Source organism: Saccopteryx leptura, chromosome 6 (genome assembly GCF_036850995.1).
Source record: "Saccopteryx leptura isolate mSacLep1 chromosome 6, mSacLep1_pri_phased_curated, whole genome shotgun sequence".
Taxonomy (NCBI): domain Eukaryota; kingdom Metazoa; phylum Chordata; class Mammalia; order Chiroptera; family Emballonuridae; genus Saccopteryx; species Saccopteryx leptura.
The window spans coordinates 54,760,269-54,784,498 of NC_089508.1; the positions used below are offsets into that span (position 1 = coordinate 54,760,269).

The 24,230-nt window shown below is 41.1% G+C and overlaps 1 protein-coding gene and 1 non-coding gene across 3 annotated transcripts in view; one reads left to right on the forward strand and one right to left on the reverse strand.

Moving 5' to 3' along the window:
- The window catches only part of CSNK1G1 (casein kinase 1 gamma 1), a 505,634-nt gene that overhangs the window by 288,024 nt on the left and 193,380 nt on the right, over positions 1 to 24,230 (forward strand). The window lies entirely within an intron of this gene.
- On the reverse strand, positions 18,538 to 18,644 carry LOC136377768 (U6 spliceosomal RNA). The gene has a single exon (XR_010746400.1). It is a non-coding gene; the product is annotated as a U6 spliceosomal RNA (small nuclear RNA).

The following is a 24,230-nucleotide window of genomic DNA, read 5'->3' on the forward strand; positions in this document are numbered from 1 at the left end:
GCAATTAAAATACCAAGCTCTATTTTGTCATGGTAATGCTTATTGCTTGCCATAGCCAGGTTTTTAAAAGAAACATTAGTTACTGAATGTGCTCAGATTCCTTTTGAATTGTGCATGTGTATGTACTTCCACATATACACAGGTCCATGAGAGGGGTTGTAACATGTGTTAGCCTTATTAAACAACCTACTGACATTTTTATCTGAAGTGATTTCCTAAAGGTTTTGCTTAACTGTCTAGGGTAAGTCAATCTAATGCTGTTCCATGTGTACAGGAAACCAACAGACTTGCTGTTTCTTTTAAGTTACAAAAGTTCATTTCCTCTGTACCAGCTAGGCAGACAACAGTCCATTATTGGTGACTAAGAATTTATCATGCCCAGTAAAATTAGAGCTGCAGTTGCAAGTACATTCACTGCCTTGGAATAGAGAACAAATTCAGGAGCTACTCTTAAGTTTTACTGCTTTTAAGCAGACCTACTTAAGATAGGAAAGTAAAGCCAAGATTTTTACTCGTTTTTCTCTGAATGCCTAACTATATATTAATATATATCTGAATAGTTAACTGCCACAATGATATGCGTTTTCTAAAGAGTATTAATTCTATTGCTGTCTTTCACCCCAACCAGTAGTTTTCCCCAAATCTTCAAAGCCCAGATCACCCCGACATAAGAATAAATGAAGTCTCTTAGCAACACTTTTCTTGTCCACAGTGTAGGTATGAAAATTTTTTTCTGAGTGGAGGATTAAATTTCTTCCTCCTTCCCAAGCTTGATAAGTGCTGCTTCTGGCCTTTTCTCATTGTTTTTCTTTTAAGGATTAAAATCACTCTACTTGATTTACAGCGAATCTTTGTTTTTCCCTTTCATTTAACTAGGTTATTTCTAGATCATACATACACAAACATGTACAAACCCTACAAAAGATAGCAAAGACAAAACTTTCCTTACCATTCCCTTTCAAGGGTTGTAAAAGGAGAACAGAGTTCATGAGAAAGCTTTCATAACATTGAAGATTTAAAAAAACCAATTGAAACACAACTGAAAATCCACAAGAGGGAGATGCTTGCTAAACTCAGAAAGATAACTCCCACGAGGGGCCAGAGGGAGAGAGCCCTAAGAAGAGCCAATGGGTCGGCCTGGGACTCAGGGCGGGAGGAAGCAGTTGTATACTGTATAGTGGCCAAGGACTGGGGGGAGGACGGGGAGAGGAGTACAGCTGAAGGGAAAAGCAGGATGGGCTTTGTGACTCTGGCTGTGAAACGTGTGCTACGTCCAAGACCAGAGCAGAAGGCAGAAAGTTATTATTACCAAAGAAGAGCACAGGCTCCGAGCTACCTCCTGATAGTCCCAGAAGAATTGGGGGTGTTGTCTTTGAGGCACTTCCGCTTAGCAACCCCACGCGGTTGCTAAGGAGGGGCTGTAGAGGGGATGACCCGGAAGTGGTGGTGTCCGTTTCTCGCGGCCTGCTTTAAGTTTGTCCTATCCAGAGCTCCCCGGTGCTGTGCGACAGGCCGAGGGTGGGGCCAGTGCTAGTAGTTCCGGTTCGGCTCCTGCCTCTCTCTCCCCCCCCCCCCTCCGCTCCTCGCCTTCCCCCTCCCCTCCCACACCTCTCCTCCCTCAGGTTCCTGGGAAAGAGAGCAGCCACCACTGCGGGTGGGTAAGAGAAGCGCTCGGAGCTTCTGAAAGAGGACCGCGCCCGCCCCTTCTCAGCCACCGAGCACCGCCAGACTAGGTACTCGTTCCGGCTTCGACGGGATCCGGGAGGTTGGAGCTTGAGGGTGTGTGTGTGTGTGTGTGTGTGTGTGTGTGTCTGTGTGTGTGTGTGTCTGTGGGTCCTGTAAGGGGGCCCTTCTCCGGGTCGGGGAAGGGGTCGCCGAGATCCTGGGTGGGGCGCAGGACGGCGAGTGTTTCTGGGGAGGTTTGCGGGGGTGGAGAGAGGGGACCCGTGGACTCCGCCGGCACAGAGTTTCGGATGTCGAAGGGAAGGTTGCAGACGAGGCGCCCCCTTGGATGCAAAAGACTTCAGCGGGTGTGGATGGGGAGTTTTCCACCTGGAGGGCTCGCTCTGAAAGGGGAGCATCCTCCGGGGCATCAATAGGAGAGCACGGACCTCGGCAGAGTGGTTGGAGGCAAAGCTTCCATTGCCTGCTTACCTTGTCGCTTCTGCTGGGACATAGCCGGGTTTCGAGGTTTGTGGGGGTTGTGAGTCTGCTGGGCACCATGGGGAGCCGCCCTTGGCAGAGCTAGGGCAGAAGAGTGGGTAAGGAAACCTCCCTTCACCCAACTTCCGTGCGCTTCCCCCACTTCTTCCTTTACTGGTCTTGCCCAGCGTGGTACGCGAGAGGTACCCCCCAAGTGGGCATGCATCACAGCCTGAGAGGATGATGGAACCGGGTTTGTTGCCTCTGAAGGATACTTCAGATGTTTGGAAAGTGGAAGAATAGCATGTTCAACAACACCTCCCAGTTTTATATTAAATCATATTATCTTAGGAAATGCAGGTCTGAAAAGCAACAAACTATAGGCTAGTTTGGCATAGCCTTGTCTGGTAGATTTGCATGTTTATTAAAAAAGTAGACTAGGAGAACTGTATAGATATAGTGGTCTAGGGGAGACATGTCGAGGCAAGCCTTTTCCAACCTCTTTTTTACCTGCCAGTAAGCCTGCCCTAATTTAAATGAAACAGAAAGATGCTCTCCATTTTTATTTCAATCAGTGACTGAATTGTAAGTACTGTGGGGTGATGTCTTAGAATAGATATTTTCAGAGAGACAGGATTATCTGCTTTTCAGCCTGTCTCTTAATCTTTTAAGGAGATAATTGTGGCCAGGGGAAGTTTTGGCTTTGAGGTAGGTAAATCCGGGATTGAACCCAGACTGCCACTCACTAGTTGGTGACCTTGAGCAAGTCATGGAATTTACCAAAGATTAATTTTCTTCATAAGTAAAATGAGTTAAAATTCTCACCAGTATTGAAATGGGGGTAATATGTTTAAATAACAGCCCACTTGAGATGGAATCACCTTCTAATTGAAAGATGAATTACCATTAATCTTACACAGCTAACATAGCCCAGTTTTGTGGAATGAGGTTTGCATTAGGAAGGTAATTGGATAATATTCCAAAACATGTGTACTACAGGACTTTCAGTGATTTATAAAAATTGATCATAAGTGGTTTGAAATTAAGTTATCACTAGTTTCTTAAAACTCTTAAAATTAAAGCAGAATATGTGCATTTATTCAAAAGACTAATGTTTCAAATGTTTTCTCAGATTTGTGATCTGTATAGTAGGATTGATAAGAAAACATTTAAAAAGTAATTTATGTAAATTTTAATTAATGTCCCATGTCTCTGAAGAGAATTGAAATTGGGGCATAAAATAGAAAGTAGTTGTAATTTAAGATTAAAATCAACATCAGTGGCATGATTTATCTTAATTAGATTTAAACTATTAGTAAAACTTACAGAATTTTTATGTACAATCTGTAAAATAAATGACGATGGAATGAATTTCTCCTTTTAAATCATTCATGATGGGAGAATAGAATAAATCTCAGGAACATAAAGTCTTTATAATTTGGTTTTTTTTTATAGTTTAAAAATGATAGTTATGTGTAACATTATGTCAGATTTTCAACTAATATAGTTTGCTTTCTGATGAAACTTGTAGTTGGTACTTTTAAATTTTTAAATGTGCTTTATATTCAAAGGATAAGAACCAAACATCTTGCTTTAATAATAGTTTCTTGTGTATGAAAAGTAGGAACTAAGTTTGTAATAAAAATATCAGTTTTTAGAGAGGTTTATAGATCTGAACTCATTTAGAGAAACAATTTCAAATATATTTTTCTCTGTGTCTCTACAGGATAGAAATTTAAAAAATATTAAAATTCTGACCCTAGCTGGATAGCTCAGTTGGTTAGATTGTCCAGAAGCACAGCAGTTACTGGTTGGATCCTCAATCAGGGCACATGTAGGAACAGATCAATGTTCCTGTCTCTCGCTCACTCTCTCCCTTCTTCTTTCTCTAAAATCAATCAATAATAAAAACCCCATAAAACCTCTGATAAAAGTCTCTAACTGTAGCATGCTTCTTGAGGTAGAAATAATATTTTAAGTTTTATCCGTCATTGTAGCTATATACTAAATAATATTGGTCAAATTGATACATGGATGTATATACAGGTATTTAAAATGATTAATGAAGTATCTGTACTTTTTTAAGTTGAAATTGTATTTTGGAAATTGTAGCTTTTTGTAGGGTTATTCACCTTTCTAAATGGCTTTTTAAAAAGGTGTGAAGTCTTTAGTGTATCTTTAAGCTTTTTTTTTTTTTTTTTTTACAGAGACAGAGTAAGAGAGACCGATAGATAGGGACAGACAGGAACGGAGAGAGATGAGAAGCATCAATCATCAGTTTTTCGTTGCAACACCTTAGTTGTTCATTGATTGCTTTCTCATATGTGCCTTGACTGTGGGCCCTCAGCAGACCGAGTAACCCCTTGCTCGAGCCAGCGACCTTGGGTCCAAGCTGGTGAGCTTTTGCTCAAACCAGATGTGCCCGCGCTCAAGCTGGCAACCTCGGGGTCTCGAACCTGGGTCTTCCACATCCCATTCCGACGCTCTATCCACTGCGCCACCGCCTGGTCAGGCTAAGCTTTTTTTTTTTTTTTTTTTTTTTTTTTAAAGAGAGAGAGAGAGGGACAGACAGGGACAGACAGGAAGGGTGAGAGATGAGAAGCATCAATTCATAGTTGTAGCACCTTTGTTGTTCATTGATTGTTTTCTCATATATGCCTTGACCCAGGGGGCTCCATCTGAGCCAGTGACCTTGGGGCTCAAGTTGGCAACCATGGGATCATATCTATTATCCCAGGCTCAAGTCAGCAACCCTGCGCTAAAGCTGGTGAGCCTGTGCTCAAGCCAGATGAGCCAACACTCAAGCTGACAACCTTGGGGTTTCAAACCTGGTCCTCTGCCTCCCAGACTGACACTCTATCCACTGCGCCACTGCCTGGTCAGGCTCTTTAAGCTTTTAGCTGTGTTTTCGTGGATCATTTTTTTCAACACCTTCAAATCTAAAATTTGAGGGTGTATTATCTTGCTTTGGTGGTAAAGCTATCAGAAACTCCCATTTTTCCACTGTCTTCTCATAAAACTTTAATAAACCATGTGTTTTGGTATGGAAGGATACTAGCTGTTAGAGCAGGGGTCCCCAAACTTTTTACACAGGGGGCCAGTTCACTGTCCCTCAGACTGTTGGAGGGCCAGATTATAAAAAAAAATATGAACAAATCCCTGTGCACATTGCACATATCTTATTTTAAAGTAAAAAAACAAAACCGGAACAAATACAATATTTAAAATAAAGAACGAGTAAATTTAAATCAACAAACTGACCAGTATTTCAATGGGAACTATGCTCCTCTCACTGACCACCAATGAAAAAGGTGCCCCTTCTGGAAGTGCGGTGGGGGCCGGATAAATGGCCTCAGGGGGCCGCAGTTTGGGGACCCCTGTGTTAGAGTAACAATAGAGATTGTTAGAGATGACACTTTTCTTAGTGACCTTTTCCACTCAATATATGTGACTGTTCCAAAGATCTTTGCAGTTGTCAGTTATGGAATTTGCTTGTCAGGAAATCTAAAAATGACTAAACCTTCCTTTAATATCCATCTCTTGGATGAACTCAGAAAGTTTAAGGAGAGATTGGGAAGGTTTATATACCATTTACTAGAATCAAATAAGGAACAAAGAACAGTTAATTTTACTGGTGCTCCCAAATCAGGAGTGAAAGTTACTGTGGAAATGTTTTTAAAATGCCTGGCAGTGCTTTACTTTACTCCAACCAAATAAGTATTTATCCAAAGCTTATTTCTGTTTTAATTTTAATTTTAATTTTTTTTTTTTTTTTTTTTTTTTACAGAGATAGAGAGGAATAGATAGGGACAGACAGGAACGGAGAGGGATGAGAAGCATCAATCATCAGTTTTTTGTTGCGACACCTCAGTTGTTCATCAATTGCCCTCTCATATGTGCCTTGACTGTGGGGCTACAGCAGACCGAGTAACCCCTTGCTCGAGCCAGCGACTTTAGATCAAAGCTGGTGAGCTTTTGCTCAAAGCAGATGAGTCTGCGCTCAAGCTGGCGACCTCGGGGTCTCGAACCTTGGTCCTCCGCATCCCAGTCCGACGCTCTGTCCACTGCGCCACCGCCTGGTTAGGCCCAAAGCTTATTTCAATTTAAAGCAATTTTAAAAAAGTAATCTTCTGTAATACGGGGAAATAATCATTGTATACAGAAAAAAAGGCTGATATCATAGATGTTTAAAATTTTTTTTATTTATTTACTTTTTTTTTTCTTTTGCATTTTTCTGAAACTGGAAACGGGGAGGCAACCAGACAGACTCCCGCATGCGCCTGACTGGGATACACCCGGCATGCCCACCAGGGGGCGATGCTCTGCCCCTCTGAGGCATTGCTCTGTTGCATCCAGAGCCATCTAGTGCCTGAGGCAGAGGCCACAGAGCCATCCTCAGCGCCTGGGCCAACTTTGCTCCAATGGAGCCTCGGCTGTGGGAGGGGAAGAGAAAGACAGAGAGGAAGGAGAGGGGGAGGGGTGGAGAAGCAGATGGGTGCTTCTCCTGTGTGCCCTGGCCGGGAATCGAACCCGAGACTCCTGCATGCCAGGCCGATGCTCTACCACTGAGCCAACTGGCCAGGGCCTTATTTAGTTTTAAGGAGAGAGGAAGGGAGATAGAGACAGAAACACATTGATTTGTTGTTCCATGTATTTATGCATTCTTGGTTGACTTTTGAATGTGCCCTGACTGGGGATCGAATCCACAACCTTGGTGTGTCAAGACGATTCTTTAACCAATTGAACTACCCAGTCAGAGCCATGGACAGATTTAAATATCACCAATCTTGACAGAAAGTCCTTCAATGGCTTTAGATAAGTGGAAGTAGAGTGTCATGAAAGAATTTTACAATTTGTGGAACAATATTTTTTTAAACATCTAATTGTCTCTCTGCTCATTTCTCAATTTTATTTATTTATTTATTTATTCATTTTTTTTACAGGGACAGAGAGAGAGTCAGATAGAGGGATAGATAGGGACAGACAGACAGGAACGGAGAGAGATGAGAAGCATCAATCATCAGTTTTTCGTTGCGACACCCTAGTTCATTGATTGCTTTCTCATATGTGCCATGACCGCGGGCCTTAAGCAGACTGAGTAACCCTCCCCCCCGCTCAAGCCAGTGACCTTGGGTCCAAGCTGGTGAGCTTTGCTCAAACCAGATGAGCCCATGGTCAAGCTGGTGACCTCGGGGTCTCGAACCTGGGTCCTTCCGCATCCCAGTCCGACGCTCTATCCACTGCTCCACCACCTGGTCAGGTTCTCTCTGCTCATTTCTGTCACATATAAAAACTTTGAGAAGCTGGGAGAAAAAAATAATGAATTTATTTCAGAATCACCATTTTCAATTTGGGAGATTACTTATTTGGAGAGCTAAATTGGATTTTGACATTATTAGGATTGTATTCAGGTTGGATGTGGGGAAAAAAATTAGGCACCATCTGTTTCAGATTTCTTAGTCTCTCACCCCTTCATGTTTTTTTGTTTGTTTGTTTTGTTGTTTTTTGTTTTTTTTTTACAGAGGCAGAGATAGACAGGGACAGACAGACAGGAACGGAGAGAGATGAGAAGCATCAATCATCAGTTTCTCGTTGCGCGTTTTGCAACTTCTTAGTTGTTCATTGATTGCTTTCTCACATGTGCCTTGACCGCTGGCCTTCAGCAGACCAAGTAACCCCCTGCTGGAGCCAGCAACCTTGGATCTAAGCTGGTGAGCTCTTTGCTCAAGCCAGATGAGCCCGCGCTCAAGCTGGCGACCTCGGGGTCTCGAACCTAGGTCCTTCCGCATCCCAGTCCAATGCTCTATCCACTGCGCCACCATCTGGTCAGGCCCCCTTCATGTTTTGTGGTTTGAATTTATCAGATTATTTTTCAAAAATAAAAATCCTCAGATTTAGGTTATATAATTTCAGCTATGTCAGTAAACGTAACTAAAAATACTTGTATTTTTAGACTGAGTTACATAGAAACATCACACACATTGGTTAAAAGCAATTGTTTTCTCAGATATAAAGCATTGGGTAGCTTAATGTACCTTCATCCTTTGTCATCATTCACTTAATAAACCATTCTTTTTTTTAATGAAATTTTTTAAAAGACTTTATTCATTAGAGAGAGAGAGAGAAAAGGGCAGAAGAGCAGGAAGCATCAACTTTCATATGTACCTTGACTGAGCAAATCCAGGGTTTGGAACCAGCAACCTCAGCATTCCAGGTCAACGCTTTATCCACTGTGCCACCACAGGTTAGGCCTTTTTTTTTTTAATAGAAATTTTGAGTTTATGTAGCGAAACTGAAGACATAATGGCAGGGAGCAAGATTTCAAATGCTCCTTAATAAACCATTCTTTTTTCTTCTTTAATTTTATTTAGAATATTAAATTTAACAGGGTGATATTGATCAATAAGAGTACAGCCTGACCAAGTGGTGGTGCAGTGGATAGAGCATTGAAATGGGAAACGGAGGACCCAGGTTCGAACCCCAAGGTCACCGGCTTGAATGTAGGCTCATCTGGCTTGAGCATGGGCTCATTACCTTAAGAGAGGGTCCCCGCTTGAGCCCAAAGGTCACTGATTTGAAACCCAAAATCTCTGGCTTGAGCTCAAGGTTGCTGGCTTAAGCAAGGGGTCACTTCCTCTGCTGTAGCCCCCCTAGTCAAGGCACATGAGAAAGCAATCAATGAACAACTAAGGAGCCACAACGAAGAATTGATGCTTCTCATCTCTCTCCCTTCCTGCCTGTCTGTCCCTATCTGTTCCTCTCTGTGACTCTCTGTGTGTTTCTGTCAGGAAAAAAAAAAAGAGTACTTAGGTTTTAGGTAAACATTTTTTATAGAATTTGAACTGTTGATTATGTTGTGTACCCATCACCCAAAGTCAAATCATTTTCCATCATCATATATTTGTCCCTCTTTACTCCCTCCCACCAATAAATCATTCTTATCATTACTGTTTCACTATAGTTCACTCCTGGTGGAAGTTGTTAAGAAAATAGATTGTGGAGATGTAGAATCAATCTTTTTTTCCCTTTGATGTCACAACCAGAATAGAAGCTGCTGGAGATTTTTTGTTTAGTGATAAGTTCACCTAAATTTAGTGTTTCGGTAGTGAGTTTTACTTGACCTCATGCCAGTTAATGTAGTTTTCAGCTAAATTGTACTACTGTACGGTTCATAGGGCACATACTTGTCACTTTTCAGTTTGGATCTTAATAAATCCTGGTGCCAGGCTTTTGGGTTTACTGAGCTGGAAAATACCATAACTTGTTCAGGTTACAGTAGTTGACATGTGACATGGACCAGAAAGACCCAGGCATCTTTGAGAAACTGTAAGTAGAACTGGTGTGATATCCCAGAAATGGAATGAAGAGAGAGCCATCTGGATAGAAGGGAGCCATACTTTGTTTTCAGCAGGAGAGTTCTGGTGATGTAGGTAAACAGATGGACTGCCCCTACACTACTGTAGTCTGTTAGTTACCAGCAGTGCTGAGTGTGTAGTGTAGTTATGATAGGGCCTGGGTATCAGGGTATCAGGGATGGGAATTGTTCTTCATTAACAGCTTACCCATCACAATGGAGGCATTAATATACCAGGGAAAGGGGTATTCTCTTGTTTTTTCCTTTACCAGAGAAACTGAGTGAACAGGTAGCCATTTCCCTGGCCATTAAAAAGAACTTGGTGCTACACCTTTGAGTGCTGGATAAGCCTGTCACAGTGCTACAGTTTGATGTGTCCATCAAAATGCCACATAATTTCTAGGGATTACCAGCATTGGACCCACTTTGATTTCTGTAGCTTATGCATTCTGACTCTTCAAACTACAAAAAGAGGTGTAGAGTACTTGAGCCTGTGTAAGAAAATATACATTACAGCCCCCTTGAATTTATAAATACACTTACTTATTGGCATTAATGAATGATGTGAAAATGTTTTAAATTTTTGGGGGTGTATGCACACATATGCTTAAGTGTCCATGATAATTACCAGATCTCATTTTAGTTCTTCAGGCTAAATTGCTAACCATAATGGATCCAGCAGCCTCCCAGATGGATATCTCTCCCATTTCCTAGCTGTCACTCTCTGATCTACTGTATTTCCCCGTGTATAAGACGCTCCCATATATAAGACGCACCTTAATTTTGGGGCTTGAAATTTGAAAAAAGAAATATTACATAAAGTTATTGAACTCAAGTTTTATTTATCATACAACCCCTCATCATTGTCAGAACTCCCATCCATTAGTGTGTCCTCATCTGTGTCTGATGACGAATCACTGTCTTCAACAGTGAGCACAAAAACAAGCATGCAAAAACGGGATATGCAAGTAAAAAAATCTGCAACCAATGTATGAGATGCACCCAGTTTTTAGACCCCAAATTTTTCCCCCAAAATGTGCGTTTTATACATGGGGAAATACTGTAGGTGCTAGGGAGCTGGGGTATGAGCAGTGTGACCAATGCCAGGAAAAAGGCAAGGAGAGCCTGACCAGGTGGTGGCACAGTGGATAGAGTGTCGGACTGGATGCGGAAGACCCAGGTTCGAGACCCCAAGGTTGCCAGCTTGAGCACGGGCTCATCTGGTTTGAGCAAAAGCTCACCAGCTCGAGCCTAAGGTCGCTGGCTCAAGGAAGGGGTTACTCGGTCTGCTGAAGGCCCGTGGTCAAGACACATATGAGAAAGCAATCAATGAACAACTAAGGTGTTGCAACGCGCAACGAAAAACTAATGATTGATGTTTCTCATCTCTCCGTTTCTGTCTGTCTGTCCTTGTCTATCCCTCTCTGACTCTCTCTCTCTGTCTCTGTAAAAAAGAAACAAGAAAAAAAGATTAAAGTTAAATTATTTTTTATTTAAATTTAACTTTGATTTTATTTAATTTCTTAATAGAATTTCTGTAAAGTAGCAATAGTGCATCTACTTTTAAGGATTATGAATTCCCAATTTTTAAAAAATTGACTTATTTTGAACAGTTTTAGATTTACAGAATAATTGAGTAGCTAGAATTTCATGTCTCTCATATTCACGTAATCCCCCAAACTCATTTCCCCATTAGTAAAAACTTATATTAGTGTAGTATATTACAATTAATAAACCAATATTGCCTATATTATATGTCATTATTAACTATGATCCATAGTTTTCATTAAGGTTCACTCTGTGTTGTATAGTTCTGTGGGGTTTTTTTAGTTTTTTTTTTTTTTTTTTTTTTTTGTGTTTGTATTTTTCTGAAGTTGGAAACGGGGAGGCAGTCAGACTCCCGCATGTGCCTGACCGGGATCCACCCAGCATGCCCACCAGGGGGCGATGCTCTGCCCATCTGGGGCGTTGCTCTGTTGCAACCAGAGCCATTCTAGCGCCTGAGGCAGAGGCCATAGAGCCATCCTCAGCGCCTGGGCCAACTTTGCTCCAATGGAGCCTTGGCTGCGGGAGGGGAAGAGAGAGACAGAGAGGGGGAGAGGTGGAGAAGCAGATGGGCGCTTCTCCTATGTGCCCTGGCCGGGAATCAAACCTGGGACTCCTGCACGCCAGGCCAATGCTCCACCACTGAGCCAACCGGCCAGGGCCTAGTTCTGTGGGTTTTAACAAATGCATAATTACAATTATCATTACAGTTTCATACAGAATAAGATTTACCACCCTAAAAATTTTGTTTTAACTATTCAGTCCTCTTCTTTCTCCCCCAGAACTTCTGGAAACCTTTTTACTGTCTCTATATAGTTTTGTCTTTTCCAAAATTTCATATAGTTGGAGTCATATAGTATGTAGCCTTTTTAGACTGGTTTCTTTCACTTGGCAATATGCATTTAAGTTTTCTCTATGTGTTTTTTGTGGCTTGTTAGCTCTTTTCCTTTTATTGCTCAGTAATTTTCCATTATATGGATATGCCACCATTGTTTATCCCTTCACCTATTGAAGGACATCTTGGCTACTTCCATTTTTTGGAAATTATGAATAAAGCTGCTATAAACGGGCATTTGCAAGGTTATGTGTAGATATAGGCTTTTAACATTTTTGGTAAATATCTAGGAACATGATTGCAGGATGTTATAATAAGACATTAATTTTGTTAGAAACTGCCAAACTGTCTTCCAAAGTGTTTGTGCTATTTTGCATTCCCATCAGCAATGAATAAGCATTTGTGTTGCTCCACAGCATGGCCAGTATTTGGTATTATCAGTTTTTTTTTGTATTTCAGCCATTCTGATAGGTGGTTTAATTTGCAATACCGTAATTACTTAACAGTGTTGAGCACCTTTTCATATTCTTTTTTTTTCCTGAAGTTGGGAACGGGGAGGCAGCCAGACAGACTCCCGCATGCGCCTGACCGGGATCCACCCGGCATGCCCACCAGGGGGCGATGCTCTGCCATGACCAGAGCCACTCTAGCGCCTGAGGCAGAGGCCACAGAGCCATCCTCAGTGCCCGGGCAAACTTTGCTCCAATGGAGCTTTGGCTGTGGGAGGGGAAGAGAGAGACAGAGAGGAAGGAGAGGGGGAGGGGTGGAGAAGCAGATGGGCACTTCTCCTGTGTGCCCTGGCCGGGAAACGAACCCGGGACTCCTGCATGCCAGGCTGACGCTCTACCACTGAGCCAACCGGCCAGGGCCTCATATTCTTATTTACCAATCTATATATCTTCTTTGATGAGGTTCTGTTCAGATCTTTCGCTCGTTATTAGATTGGGTTGTTTCTTATTGTTGAGTTTTAAATGGGGTTTTTTTGTATGTTTTGGATACAAATCCTTTATCAGATATGTGTTTTGCAAATTTTTTTTTTTCCAGTTTGTGGCTTATGTCTTTATTCTCTTAACAGTGTCTTCAATACTATAGTATAGAAGTGTCTTCTAATCTAGTACAGTGTTTCTAACTTTACCAAAGTCCAGCTTAACAAGTGTAAAATTTGTGTTATTTGATTTTGCTCACTTTTATTGTTAAAAATGGCTGTGTTATAATGGGTGAATCTGTATTGATGCATAATCACCCAGAGTTCATAATCTAACTTAGGTTTCTGTCTTTGTGTTATTATACATTCTGTGGGTTTGAAAAACATGTGTAATAACATTTATCCATTAATATATGTCATATAGAGTATTCTCACTCTTTTAAAAATCCTCTGGGCTCTGCCAGTTAATCCCTTCCTCTCACTTCAACCCAGGCATGATTTTTTTTATTTAAAATTTTTTTTTTTTTTTTGTATTTTTCTGAAGCTGGAAACGGGGAGAGACAGTCAGACAGACTCCCCGCATGCGCCCGACCGGGATCCACCTGGCACACCCACCAGGGGCGATGCTCTGCCCACCAGGGGGCGATGCTCTGCCCCTCCGGGCCGTCGCTCTGTCGCAACCAGAGCCACTCTAGCGCCTGGGGCAGAGGCCAAGGAGCCATCCCCAGCGCCTGGGCCATCCTTGCTCCAATGGAGCCTTGCTGCGGGAGGGGAAGAGAGAGACAGAGAGGAAGGAGAGGGGAGGGGTGGAGAAGCAGATGGGCGCTTCTCCTGTGTGCCCTGGCCGGGAATCGAACCCGGGACCCCTGCATGCCAGGCCGACGCTCTACCTGAGCCAATCGGCCAGGGCCTAAAAAAATTTTTAAAGATTTTATTGACCTGTGGTGGCACAGTGGGTAAAACATCAACTTGGAACACTGAGGTCGCCAGTTCAAAACCTGGGCTTGCCTGGTCAAGGCACACATGGGAGTTGATGCTTCCTGCTCCTCCCCTCCTTCTCTCTCTCTCTCTCTCTCTCAAAAAAAAAAATCTAAAAAACAGTGTATTGTTATAGCTTTCCAAATTTATCAAATAAAAAATATATAAAATTATATTTTATTTATTGGTTTTACAGGGAGGAGGAGTGAGAGGTATCAACTCATAGTTGCCTCACTTTTGTTGTATGTGCCTTGACTGGGCAAGTCCAGGGTTGTGAACTGGTGACCTCAGTGTTCCAGGTCCATGCTCTTTCCACAGTCATGACTTTTTAAAGGAAACTGAAATGAATAAAATAATTTGTGGAGGTAGTTTAGAAAAGAGATTTCCCTAACATCTTCAGATATAATTAGAAGCATTGTTCAGAGTCTTGAGTTTCCCTTTCAAAAAGATTGATATTTTAAAAAGAATATTGATATTAAGTCACTAGGTGTTAACTGACAGGTGCGTAGTTCTTTGAGATTAGGAAATGTGAACTAAATGTGGTACTGGCCATACAGTTACAAGTGGTAAAGGAGATCTAAATTCAGAATTTTTGAACCATCACTAGAGTTAAGGTTCTTTGCTATTTGTATTTTATTACTGCTCAGGGTTTCTTGATTTCAGTACAGATTTCTTGGCCAGAGCTTCAGTGTTTGTGTTTTATTACGCTTGTTGAAGACTGTCCAGAAGTTTGAGCTGGCAAAGATTGAGTAGAAAGAGTACATGGGTACTGCTGTAGTTGCCTGATGATTTCCAATTCTGACTCAGAGTGGAATTATCTATTCTAAAAGCAATAAAGTGCTACCCTGATACACTGTTTCTTACATAGCCTAAGTAGTAATTGGTAGCTAGAATCCTCTTTCAGTTGGCTTTATAGCTGTCCTGTTCTGGACTTCTAGGACACCCTTTGTTATTCCAGACTATCTTAACCTTAGGTGGTATTGTGACACCAGATTTTCTGGTCATCTAGGGTATGATGTAAAAATTGTTTAGTAACTCTATGTTTAGTGGATTATGTTTGCTTTTTCATCTAGTTAAAATAACAGACACAAGGAACAATCTATTTGTGTGAAAGCCCTTGGGTTTTTCCAAAGATAGATGTTCTCCAAATCAATCAATACATAAGCTCACTTTGTCTTTAATGGGATCCATCTGGTTAATGCCTATGTTTAAGTTTCGTAGTTTATGGAATTATAAAGCTAAAAGAAAATATGGAGATGGTCTAGTTAGAGTCTTTCATTTGATAGCTGAGACTACTTAAATTTAGAGGCTGACTTGCTTAAGATTGTACGGCTAATGAGTCAAATTGAAACCCAGGTCTCCTGAATCCCAGTTCAGCCCTATTTTTAAAAAATTAATTAATTAATTAATTTAGACAATTAAATTTAACAGGGTGACATTGGTCAATTAGAGTACATAGATTTAGAGAAAACATCTCCACATCATCTAGACATTGGTTATGCTGTATACACATCACCCAAAGTCAAGTCATCTTCTGTCACCCTATATTTTCTCTTTAAGCCCCTCCCCTTCCCCATATTTCTTATATAATACACTAATTGGTTAATTTTAGTTAATGAAGAAATTATAATTTTATAAGAAGTAAATATTCCAGGAAATTTAATTGTGTTAAACTACCACTGTCTTAGAATTCAAATATTTGGTTGAATTTTCTAATTGATTTCTAAAGTGTCGAGTGAGTTGTGTTTTTCTTTAAGTACCAGGTGTCAGTGGATCTTTTGTTAAGAGCATATTTTTATTTATTTATTTATGTGTGTGAGAGAGAGAGAGAAACATTGACTTCTTGTTCCACTTATTTATTTATTTTTTAAAATTTATTATTATTTTTTTTTGTATTTTTCTGAAGTTGGAAACGGGGAGGTAGTCAGACAGACTCCCGCATGCGCCTGACCGGGATCCACCCGGCACGCCCACCAGGGAGTGATGCTCTGCCCATCTGGGGCGTCACTCTGCCACAATCAGAGCCATTCTAGCGCCTGAGGCAGAGGCCACAGAGCCATCCTCAGCGCCTGGGTAAACTTTGCTCCAACAGAGCCTTGGCTGCAGGAGGGAAAGAGAGAGACAGAGAGGAAGGAGAGGGGGAGGGGTGGAGAAGCAGATGGGCGCTTCTCCTGTGTGCCCTGGCTGGGAATCGAACCCGGGACTCTGCATGCCAGGCCGACGGTCCAACACTGAGCTAACCGGCCAGGGCTTGTTCCACTTATTTATGCATTCATTGGTTGATTCTTGTATGTGCCCTAACAAGGGATAGAACCTGCAACCTTGGAATATTGGGATGACACTCGAACCGACTGAGCTATCCTACCTGGCCAGGACTAGTTAAAAGCAGATTTATTTTTCATATTCTAGATAGAAATCCACCAATTTAAAAATAATGAAGATATTTCAGCCTATATTTAGCAAGTACACATGTGGCTGCATTAAAATGAATCATAATGAGGTTTTTTTTGCACAGTGGAGATAATCTGTTAATATTTAATATCATAAAGCAACAATGGATTCTGCTTCTTGGGGTGGTGTATTTATAAAACTAGAATGGAGTGTTATGTATAAACTAAAGTGCAGATTAATGTGCATCTGGTGAATTCAGGGCTTGAAGGATGCACATCTGTTGAGAAAACAAATCATAAAACTATTCAGATCTTCAGCATCTTTAAATATGTGCGCTTTGATTCTCTTTAACTGTTTTGAAACAGTCTTAATGGATTTAGAAAAGGCCATTTGCTCTATCTAAGGAAGCAACTGTGAAGCCATTTATGATGCTATTAATAATTTTATTATTATTCACAGCATTTTGATACATTTGTATCTTTCTTTCCAATTTATTTATTGGGGCAGGAAGGAGTTAAATGACCCACCATAACAAAATTAGTTTGTTGCAAAATTGTATTTTAAAAGAGTATAGTTTCCTGAATTGGATAGATTAGAAATATTTTAAAAATTAATTTACTAATTTTAATGAGAGAGTAAGGGAGAGAGAAAACATAGATTTGTTGTTTCACATATTTATGCATTCATTGGTTGATTCTTGTATGTGCCCTGACTGAGGATCAAACCCACAACCCTTGGTGTATCAGAATAATGTTCCAACCAACTAAACTACCCAGTCAGGGCCTTAGATTAGAAATATTTTAAAGCTCTGAATTTTGGGGTTTTTTTTGTTTTGTTTTACAAGGACAGAGAGAGAGAGAGAGAAGAGAGAGAGTCAGAGAGAGGGATAGATAGGGACAGAGACAGGAATGGAGAGAGATGAGAAGCATCAGTCATCAGTTTTTCGTTGCGACACCTTAGTTGTTCATTGATTGCTTTCTCATATGTGCCTTGACCGTGGGCCTTCAGCAGACTAAGTAACCCCTTGCTTGAGCCAGTGACCTTGGGTCCAAGCTGGTTGCTCAAGCCAGATGAGCCCACGCTCAAGCTGGCAACCTCGGGGTCTCAAACCTGGGTCCTCTGCATCCCAGTCCGACGCTCTATCCACTGCGCCACCGCCTGGTCAGGCTGAATTCTGTTTTGAATTCACAATCAATGAAAATATAACCACAGAGCTCCTATTGTATATTCATTACCATACTCGTGCTCTAGGAATATAAAAATTGAAGATATGACCACAGACTAAATTAGAGAAACAAGACTTAAAATGAAAGGTACAAAGAATACAGTTTGTTATGTAACTAAGTGCAAACTTGGTGATATAAGCTGGGAACACTATAGGAGTTTAGAGGGGAGAAAATTCAGTGAGTGTTCATAATTCTTCTGGGAAGGAGATTGAAAGTAAAGTGATTGATCTCAATTCTGGCTGCTTATCAAAATCAAATGGGGAAACTTTTTCCAGGATCAGTTGAATTAGAATCTGATGGGTGGTGCATTTATAGTTTTTCACAGCTTTCTCAGCTGATTGTAATGTACAGGCAGTGTTAAGAACAACAGCCTTAAAAAGATGGATATAGCCCTGGCCTGGTAGCTCTGTTGGTTAGAGCATTCTCCCAATGTGCTGAGGTTGTGGGTTTGATCCCGGGTCAGAGCACATACAATAGTGAATGCATGAATAAGTAGAACAACAAATTGATGTTTCTCTCTCTCTCTTCTTCTCTCCCTCCTTCCCTTTTCCTTTCTCCCTCCTCCCCCTTCCTCTCTCCCTACCTCCCCCTTCCTCCCTCTCTCCATGCCCCCCTTCAGCTCTGCCTTCTTCCCCCTTCCTTTCTCCCTAAAATCAGTTTTTAATAAAAGAATGGGTATGATTTGGGTAGACGAGAAAGTGTTTAGGGGAAACATGGTTAAGCAGGGAGAGAATTGAGCACAGCTTGTGAAAAGACTAATACATCAAAACAGTGTGTGCTGGTTAGTGAAGTGGGAGAATAGGGTCATTTTGGAGCAATACTTCTCAAAGTGTGGTTCCTCGACCAGCATCACCTGGAAACATATTCTTTTTTTAAATTTTAATAATTATTTTTATTTATTTAGAAAATTAAATTTAACAGGGTTACGTTGATCAACTAGAGTATATAGATTTTGGGTAAACCTCTCCACATCATTTGAACAGTTGATTATGTTTTATACCCATCACCCAAAGTCAAATCATCCTCCATCACCTTATATTTGTCCCTCTTTATACCCTTCCCTCAACCTCCTTCCCCTCTCCTATATGCCTCTCCCCCTCTCCCCTCTCCTACATGCCCCTCCCCGTTGTAACCACTGCACAAAAATATGGATCGCTTCACGAATTTGCGTGTCATCCTTGTGCAGGGGCCATGTTAATCTTCTCTGTATCGTTCCAATTTTAGTGTATGTGCTGCCAAAGCGAACACAGAAATGTATTATTAATGTAGATTTTGAGGCTGTGCTTCAGACTTAGGGAATTGGAAACTCTAGAGGTGGGATACAACCATCTTTTAACAGGCATTCCAGGTGATTCCAATGTACACTAAAGTCTTTTTGTTTGTTTGTTTTTTCTTTTTACAGAGACAGAGTCAGAGAGAGGGATAGATAGGGACAGACAGACAGGAATGGAGAGAAATGAGAAGCATCAATCATTAGTTTTTCATTGTGGCACTTAGTTGTTCATTGATTGCTTTCTCATATGTGCCTTGACCATGGGGTCACAGCAGACCGAGTAACCCCTTGCTCAAGCCAGCGACCTTGGGTCCAAGCTGGTGAGCTTTGCTCAAACCAGATGAGTCCGCGCTCAAGCTGGCAACCTCGGGGTCTCAAACCTGGGTCCTCCGCATCCCAGTACAACGCTCCATCCACTGTGCCACCACCTGGTCAGGCCACTAAAGTTTGAGAATAGCTCTTACTAGAGGATATTGAAAGTCCAGCAAAGGAAATTAGATTTGATGTTATAGTAAGTAGGGACCCATTGAAGGTTTTTAAGCTGGGGAGTAACAGGAGTATTTGTAATATGTGAAAGGTAAATCTGATTGCGATGTGCAGAATCCTTTGGACCACTAAAAGATAGAAATGAAGGAAACCAGTTGAAGAGGTACAGACATAACCTAGTAGCAGTAAGGGCCTATTCTAAGGAATTATGGCAGTGTATTGGGTATTTATGTAATGGGCAGTATGCTCAATTCTTTATTTCATTCTCTTAGCAAGCCACTGAGGTGGAGCTATTATTCCCATTTTACAGATCAGATAATGATGTAGAAAAAGGAAGATTACCTCCAAAGTTCATATGCCTCTTAAGTGGTAGGCACAGGATGTCAAGTCAAGTAGCTTCAACTCGAAAACTTCTTTGAAGAAACAGCTAATGATATCTGGAGACCAACAGATAAAGGAGAAGACTGACTCAGATAACTTTTTTTATGTTTTTGTATTTTGTATTTTTCCGAAATTAGAAATGAGGAGGCAAACAGACTCCCGCATGCTCCCGACTGGGATCCACCCAGCATGCCCACCAAAAGGCATTGCTCTGCCCATCTGGGTCATTGCTCCGTTGGGCTAGAGCCATTTTAGTGCCGGAGGCGAAGGCCATGGAGCCATTCTCAGTGCCTGGGCCAACCTTGCTCCAATGGAGCCTTGGCTGCGGGAGGGGAAGAGAGAGACAGAGAGGAAGGAGCAGGGGAGGGGTGGAGAAGCAGATGGGCACTTCCCCTGTGTGCCCTGACCGGGAATTGAACCCGGGACTTCTACACGCCGGGCCAACGCTCTACCGCTGAGCCAGCCAGTCAGGGTTCAGAGAACTTTTAATTCTAGGTGACATAGGTAGAGGAAGTCACTGTTAGAAAGGAAATAGTGCTTACAGTGAGTAACTGGGGAATTCACTTAGTCCATTTGAAACTGTCTTATAAAATGATTGTGTGAAATAGCCAAAGGAAATTTTTGTATTGTGTTTTTTAAATGTAAAGCCCTGTGATACCATGTTTAAGAAGTGATTGTGATAGTTGTTTCTGGATTTTGTTCTTTCAATCACAGTGACTAAATTAGAAGAATCACCTCATCCAGCTTTTAAAAAATTATCTTTTAGATTTTAGAATAAATAAGTCCATGAATAAATTGTGCCTGAGAAGCTTTCCATAATATCAGTCTTTGCTGATATTATAGGAAATGTCTTAATCTTTTTTTAAAAAGTTTTTTAAAATTTATTATTTTTTTTACAGAGACAGAGAACTAGAGAGGGATAGATAGGGACAGACAGGAACGGAGAGAGATGAGAAGCATCAATCATCAGTTTTTTGTTGTGACACCTTAGTTGTTCATTGATTGCTTTCTCATATGTTCTTTGACTGAGAGACCCCAGCCAAGCCAGTGATCCCTTGCTCTAGCCAGTGACCTTGGGCTTCAAGCCAGTGACCTTTGGGCTCAAGCCAGTGACCATGGGGTCATGTCCATGATCCCATGCTCACACCAGTAACCTCATGCTCAAGCTGGTGAGTCCTTGCTCAAGCTGGATAAGCCAGCACTCAGGCTGGTGACCTTGGGATTTCTAACCTGGTTCCTCAGCGTCCGTGGTTGACGCTCTGTCTACTGTGCCACTGCGTGGTCAGGCAGCATAATTTTTTTCTAAGTCTGTTTATATAACATGTATCAGTACTTTATTTTTATGGCTGAATAACATTCTGTTGTACGGCTGTACCTACCACGTTTGTTGATCTATTCATTAGTTGATGGATGTTTAGGGTTAGTTCCACCTTATGGTTATTGTGAATAGTGCTTCTGTGAATGCTGATGTACAAATTTTTGTTTGAATACCTGTTTTCAAGCCTTTTGGGGTATGTACCTAGGAGTGGAATTGTTTGGTCATATGGTAGTTCTGTTTGAGGAACTGCCAACTCTTTTCTACAGAGGCTGCAACATTTTACATTTTACATTCTCAGCAGTAGTGTTCAGTGGTTCTAATTTATGTCCTCACTAATATTTGTTATTTTGTGCCTTTTCTTTTTTTTAAATTATAGCCATCCTAGTGGGTATATGTGGTATCTTCTGATTTTTTTTTTCTTTTTAAAAATACTATACTAAGAAGTATAGTATTTTCTTTTTTCTTTTTTTTTTTTAAGATTTTTTATTTATTCATTATAGGGGGGGAGAGAGAGAGAGAGAGAGAAGGGGGGGAGGAGCTGGAAGCATCAACTCCCATATGTGCCTTGACCAGGCAAGCCCAGGGTTTTGAACCAGCAACCTCAGCATTTCCAGGTTGACGCTTTATCTACTGCACCACCACAGGTTAGACGGTATCTTCTGATTTTGTCTTGCATTTCCATAATGAGTAAATGTTGTGGAGCCTCTTGTGCTTTTTGGTCAGTTGATATCTTTTTTGATGAAATGTTTATTCAAGTCATTTGCCCATTTTTTGGTAGACGTTTTTCACTTTATATGTTTATAATTAGTCCAACTACACATTTTAAGTAGATATTCATTAAATGTAGCTCTCTACCTCAAGCTGCTACATTTCCTAAGTGATTACTGCACACATTCACACAATGGTTCTTTCTCTTTCTATAAAATTGTGGCAAAATATAAATAACATAAAATTTACCCTTTTAATATTCTAAGTGTATATTTCTGTGACATTATATACATTCACATTGTTGTGCAACTGTCACAGCTATCTCCAGACTTTTTCATTTTTTCCTGCTGAAATGCTATTGAATATTGATATACAAACATCTATCCTTGCTTTTGATTGTTTTGGCTATACATATACCCAGAAGTAGAATTGCTGGATTATATGGTAATTCTATGTTTAACTCTTTCGATGAATCAACCATACTGTTTTCTATCTGCTACATCAGGGGTCGGGAACTTTTTTGGTTGAGAGAGCCATGAACGCCACATATTTTAAAATGTAATTCTGTGACAGCCATACAACGACCCTTGTATGTTAGGCATTATCCAATAAAAATTTGGTGTTGTCCCAGAAGACAGCTGTGATTGGCTTCAGTCACCCGCAACTGTGAACATGAGCTGTAGGAAATGAATTGATTGTAATACATGAGAATGTTTTATATTTTTAACATTATTATTTTTTTATTAAAGATTTGTCTGCGAGCCAGATGCAGCCATCAGAAGAGCCACATCTGGCTCACAAGCCATAGGTTCCCGACCCCTGTGCTATATCATTTAGCATCCCCATCAGCAGTGCACAAGGATTCCAGACTTCTCCACAACCTCACCAACACTTGTTTTTTATTTTCTGATTATATTCATGCTAGTAGATGTAAAATGATATCTTATGGTTTTGATTTGCATTTCCTGAGTCACTAGTGGTATTGAGAATCTGTGTGTTTATTTGCCATGTGTATATCTTCTAAGAGTTTTATAGTTTTAGCATTTATATTTAGGTCTTTGATCCATTTTGAATTATAGTATAAGGTTAATGTCCAAACTCATTTTTTTGCAAGTGGGTATCCAGTTGTGCCATTACCATTGTTGAAGAGATTATTCTTTCCCCATTGAAAGGTCTTGGTGTTCTTGTTGAAAATCAGTTGGTCGTAGATGTATGGGTTTATTTCTGGACTCTTAGTTTTGTTCCATTTACATATATGCTTATCTTTATGCAATATCACACTGTTTTGATTACTATAGATTTATGGTAATTTTGAAATCATGAAGTGTCTCCGCCAATTTTGTTTTCAAGAATTTCAAGATTGTATTTTGGCTATCTTTTCCCTTGCAATTGCATATGAATTTTTAAAAAATATTTTTTGGCTGCCTTATGTCTTGCATTACGCATTTACAATTAATCTAATTCCACTACCAAATAACACTATACTGCTTCACGGTTTTTGCAGGTACCTTATTATAGAATTTCCAAGTCCTTTCTCCTGTCTTTTATAGCATTTTTGTGATTCATGTCACTTATCCATAAGCATAAGCACCTAAAACCCTGCTTGGCAAACTGCGGCTCGCAAGGCACATGCAGCTCTTTGGCCGCTTGAGTGTGGCTCTTCCACAGAATACCACGTTCAGGCGCTATCTCGATAAGGAATGTACCTATCTATATAGTTTAAGTTTAAAAAATTTGGCTCTCAAAAGAAATTTCGTTGTATTGTTGATATTTGGCTCTGTTGTCTAATGAGTTTGCCGACAGACAGGAAGGGAGAGAGATAAGCATCAACTCCCTGCTGGAGCTCCTTAGTTGTTCATTGACTGCTTTCTCATATGTGCCACGATTGACAGGGGTTGGGGGAGGTTATAGCAGAGTGAGTGACCCCTTGCTCAAGCCAGCAACCCTGGGCTCAAATCAGCGACCTTGGGCTTCAAGCCGGCAACCTTTGGGCTCATGACAGCGACCATAGGGTCTTGTCTATGATCCCACGCTCAAGCCAGTGACCCTGTTCTCAAGCCGATGACCCCATGCTCAAGCTGGCGACCTTGGGGTTTGTTTTGTGTGTGTGTGTGTGTGTGTGTGTGTGTGTGTGTGTGTGTGTGTGAGAGACAGAGTCAGAGAGAGGAACAGATAGGGACAGACAGACAGGAAGGGAGAGAGATGAGAAACATCAATTCTTTGTTGCGGTTCCTTAGTTGTTCATTGATTGCTTTCTCATATGTTCCTTGACTGGGGGGCTACAGCAGACTGAGTGACCCCTTGCTTGAGCCAGCGACCTAGGGCTCAAGCTGTTGAGCCTTGCTCAAACCAGATGAGCCTGCGCTCAAGCTGGCGATCTCGGGGTCTCGAACCTGGGTCCTCTATATCCCAGTCCGACACTCTATCCACTGTGCCACTGCCTGGTCAGGAGACCTTGGGGTTTTGATTCTGGGTTCTCTGTTTCCCAATCCGATGCTTTATCTACTGTGCAACTGCCTGGTCAGGCAGTATTGTTTTCTTAATTTTGTTTTCAGATTGTTCATTGCTAATGTATAGGAATACAACTGATTTTGGTGCTGATTTTTTTTTTTTTTTTTTGGTGGGCCATCATCTTTAATCCTAGCTTGCACCGGCGGGCAAGAAAAAA